Raw genomic sequence first — 4408 nt, 5'->3', positions numbered from 1 at the left:
AAAAAAGGGGTGCAACACGAGGACTTCCCGGGAGGTCATCCATCCTAGTACTACTCTCGCCCGAAGCACGCTTCACTGCGGAGTTCTGATGGGATCCGGTGCATTAGTGCTGGTACATAGCACCCGTTAGTACATGACTCGCAATTCCATATATCCTTTTAATCCGAGAATACGAGTAGATTTGCGTGGGGCCCACCTAAGTTTTTTTTTTTTGTAATTTTGCCATGCATCAAAATGTATGGATAATTATGTAGGAAGCTGCAAACAACACCCGGAAACAGCGAATCGCATCTCAATCACGGCCCGTAACATTCGACAGCCTGTTTGAGGCTCTAAACGGCAGAATTTGGGCTCGAAAAATCGCCAGCCCTATTCGCTGGCCTAGATGGTTTTGGGGGCTTTCCGAAATGGTTCTGTGGGCATCGTAGTTTGGTGCGTCCCTTATAAGCTAGGAAGCTAGGATCTCTTGGATGGTATGGTTAAGAGGGTGATCAGGGAGGTTACTAACACTCCTTGGTCGATGGTCTTCTCTTCAGAGCAGTGGAAGGCTCCAAAGATGTTTAGCTACTCTCTAGACGCAGGATAACCCTGTGTAGTGTCTGAGATGGATCACAGTAGATTACTCTACCCTAGATGAAGGTTCAATGTTCTTAGGCTGAACAGAGAAAGCACAGAAGCAAGCAAGCAATTTGCTTAAGGTTTTTCTTTGATAAAATTGGCTAAGTTTCAACCAAAAGCGGCTACAAGCTTATAAAGCCACAATATGTCGCCAAAATAAAACCCAAGACCTAACCAGAATGGTTTTATCTAATCCTAAACGAAATTGGTTTAAAATCCTAATTAAAATTGGTTTAAAATCCTAATCCTAACCCAAATTGGTTTAAATCAATTACATAATTGAAACACATTAAACCAACATGCTGGCCCTTCTTTTCCCACGGTTTCTCCCTCTTCTTTAGGCCTCACGAGTTTGGCTAAGTGTTGAATGACCTTCTGATGTGCTTTGGCTCTAGCTCTGGTCGTTGGTCCAGTCCAGAATGTGACTGGATGCTGTTGCTCCTCCTGCTTCTCTGAACTTGAGATACTCATCTCCTGGTTAGATGCACCTTTATCCCCTAGTACAGGTTCAATTAGCTCATCCTCCTCTGAGTCTCCTTCCTCCATCAGCTCCCCATCAGTATCACTCAGCTCCTCATCAGTAAGCTGCTCATCCATGGTCGTACCATCCCCTCCTCCTTTAAAAGGATTTGACCTCAAATCCAGCTCATCTGCAACATAAGGAATTAAATCAGAAACATTAAAAGTGGAGCTAATTGTATACTTCCCTTGGAGATCAATCTGATAAGCATTGTTATTGATTCTTCTCAACACTTTGAATGGACCATCCATGCGCTTCATCAGCTTAGACTTCCTCTCACTAGGAAACCTTTCTTTCCTCAAATGAATCCACACAAGATCTCCTGGTTCCAGCACCAACTCCTTGCGCCCCTTGTTCTTCTTGCGTGCATACACCTTGGTTTGAGCCTCAATGTTCTTCTTTACCTGTTCATGCAAAGATCTAACAAACTCGGCCTTTTGATTGCCATCAAGGTTAGCTTGTTCTTTAAAAGGTAAAGCACACAAATCTAAAGGAGATAATGGATTGAATCCATACACAACCTGAAAAGGAGTTAGCTTAGTGGCAGAGTGCATTGACCTATTGTAAGCAAATTCTACATGAGGCAAACAGTCTTCCCAAGTCCTAATGTTCTTACTGATAATGGCACGCAGCAAAGCAGATAAAGTTCTATTGACTGCCTCAGTTTGTCCATCAGTTTGGGGATGACAAGTAGTAGAAAATAGCAATCTAGTTCCTAGTTTTCCCCACAAGGTTTTCCAAAAGTGACTCAGGAACTTGGTATCTCTATCTGACACTATTGTCCTAGGCATTCCATGCAACCTAACTACATCTCTAAAGAATAGTTCAGCTACCATGATTGCATCATCAGTTTTATGACAAGGAATAAAATGTGCCATCTTAGAGAACCTGTCAACAACCACAAAGATACTATCTCTACCTCTCTTTGTCCTAGGCAAGCCTAACACAAAATCCATAGAGATATCAACCCATGGATGTTCAGGAATGGGCAGGGGAGTATACAAACCTGTCGGCTGCACCTTTGACTTTGCCTGCTTGCATGTCACACACTTAGAGCATACCTTCTCCACGTCCCTCTTCATCCCTGGCCAGTAGAAGTGGTCCTGAAGGGTGGCGAGTGTCTTTGCAATCCCAAAATGGCCCATTAGACCACCTCCATGAGCTTCCCTGACATATAACTCCCTCAAAGTACCACAAGGAATGCATAGGCGGTTATCATATAAAAGAAACCCTTTAAGCTGATAGTACTTGCCACTGGCATGTTTCTCAGTTTCCACATATACTTCCTTAAAGTCAGGATCATCAGCATAACAAGTTTTAAGGTGTTCAAATCCCAAAAGTTTGGTTTCCATAGAGGATAAGAGAGCATACCTTCTGGAGAGTGCATCAGCAACTACATTCTCCTTACCTTGTTTGTAGTGGATGACATATGGAAAAGTTTCAATGAATTCAACCCACCTGGCATGCCTCCTGTTGAGTTTCTGTTGCCCTTTGAGGTGTTTAAGAGACTCATGATCTGTATGGATCACAAACTCCTTTGGCCAGAGGTAATGCTGCCACATCTGTAGAGCTCTCACCAGTGCATACAGTTCCTTATCATAAGTGGGATAGTTCAATGCAGCACCACTCAGTTTCTCACTGAAATAAGCAATGGGTCTCTTCTCCTGCATCAGCACAGCCCCAATACCTACTCCTGAAGCATCACACTCTATTTCAAAAGTTTTAAGAAAGTTAGGCAACACAAGTAAAGGAGCAGTGGTTAGTCTTTCTTTCAACAATTGAAATGCCTCTTCCTGGTCAGAACCCCAAGTAAACCCCACACTCTTCTTGATAACCTCAGTCAATGGAGCAGCAATGGTACTAAAGTCTCTCACAAACCGCCGGTAAAACCCAGCAAGTCCATGAAAACTCCTGACCTCTCCAACAGACTTAGGCGTGGGCCAGCTCTTGATGGCTTTCACCTTCTCTTCATCAACTTTCAGGCCCTGAGAAGTCACAACAAAACCTAAAAAGACAAGGTTATCTGTCCCAAAGGAACACTTCTTGTAGTTAGCAAATAAACTTTCCTTTCTAAGCACATCAAGAACCTGCCTTAGGTGATCTATGTGTTCATTCATGGTTTTACTATAGATAAGAATATCATCAAAATAGACAACCACAAATCGACCAATATAAGCTCTCAGGACATGGTTCATCAATCTCATGAATGTGCTAGGTGCATTAGTCAATCCAAAGGGCATAACTAACCATTCATACAATCCTAGTTTAGTTTTAAAAGCAGTTTTCCACTCATCTCCTTCTTTCATCCTAATCTGGTGGTATCCACTTTTCAAATCAATTTTAGAAAAGACACATGAACCATGTAACTCATCTAACATATCATCTAAACGAGGGATAGGATGTCTGTACTTAACTGTGATGTTGTTAATGGCCCTACAATCAACACACATACGCCAGCTACCATCCTTCTTTGGCACCAGCAAGACTGGTACAGCACATGGACTCAAGCTCTCCCTGATGTGTCCCTTCTCCAAGAGTTCATTGATCTGCTTCTGAAGTTCCTTAGTCTCTACAGGGTTAGTCCTGTAAGCTGGCCGATTGGGTAAGGTAGCTCCTGGTACAAGATCAATCTGATGTTCAATGCCTCTGATGGGTGGCAATCCCACTGGATTATCTTCTGGGAAAACATCTTTGTAGTCCTGCAAAAGAGTTTCAATTTCTGGAGGAATAGACATTGCTTGATTAGTCTCAGTTAGTTCACCCTTACAAAGCAATAAAACCAAAGCAGGGTGGCTAGCCAAAGCATTTTTAATATCTCCAGAAGTAGCCATTAAGTTAAGCTTACTTACCTGCTCAGCCTCCCTTACCAGTAAGGCCTTTGCTTCTTCTTTCCTACGCTTGAGGGTGATCTGATCTTCCTGGACCTCTTGTGGTGTTAAAGGTACCAGTGTGATTTGCTTTCCTCCTTGTAGAAAAGAATGCCTATTAGTGAAGCCATCATGAAGTGCTCTTTTGTCATACTGCCAAGGTCTTCCCAACAAGATGTGGCTGGAATCCATAGGTAACACATCACAAAGGATCTCATCTTGATACCTCCCAACAGAGAGGGGCACTTTCACTTGCTTGTTCACCTTCAACTCGCCTGTATCATTCAGCCATTGCAGCATATATGGGCGTGGGTGTTTTTGAACTGAGAGACCAAGCTTCTCCACCAGTGTCTCGCTAGCAGCATTGGTACAACTTCCTCCATCAATGATCAAGCTGCAAACT

The 4408-nt window shown here is 43.0% G+C and overlaps 1 non-coding gene across 1 annotated transcript; it reads right to left on the bottom strand.

Moving 5' to 3' along the window:
* Positions 1 to 6: 6 nt before the first annotated feature.
* On the bottom strand, positions 7 to 125 carry LOC130506337 (5S ribosomal RNA). Its single transcript, XR_008941970.1, has one exon. It is a non-coding gene; the product is annotated as a 5S ribosomal RNA (ribosomal RNA).
* Positions 126 to 4408: the final 4283 nt, after the last annotated feature.

Source organism: Raphanus sativus, unplaced genomic scaffold, assembly GCF_000801105.2.
Source record: "Raphanus sativus cultivar WK10039 unplaced genomic scaffold, ASM80110v3 Scaffold3130, whole genome shotgun sequence".
In the NCBI taxonomy this organism is placed as follows: Eukaryota; Viridiplantae; Streptophyta; class Magnoliopsida; order Brassicales; family Brassicaceae; genus Raphanus; species Raphanus sativus.
This window is presented reverse-complemented; position numbering and strand designations above follow the sequence as displayed.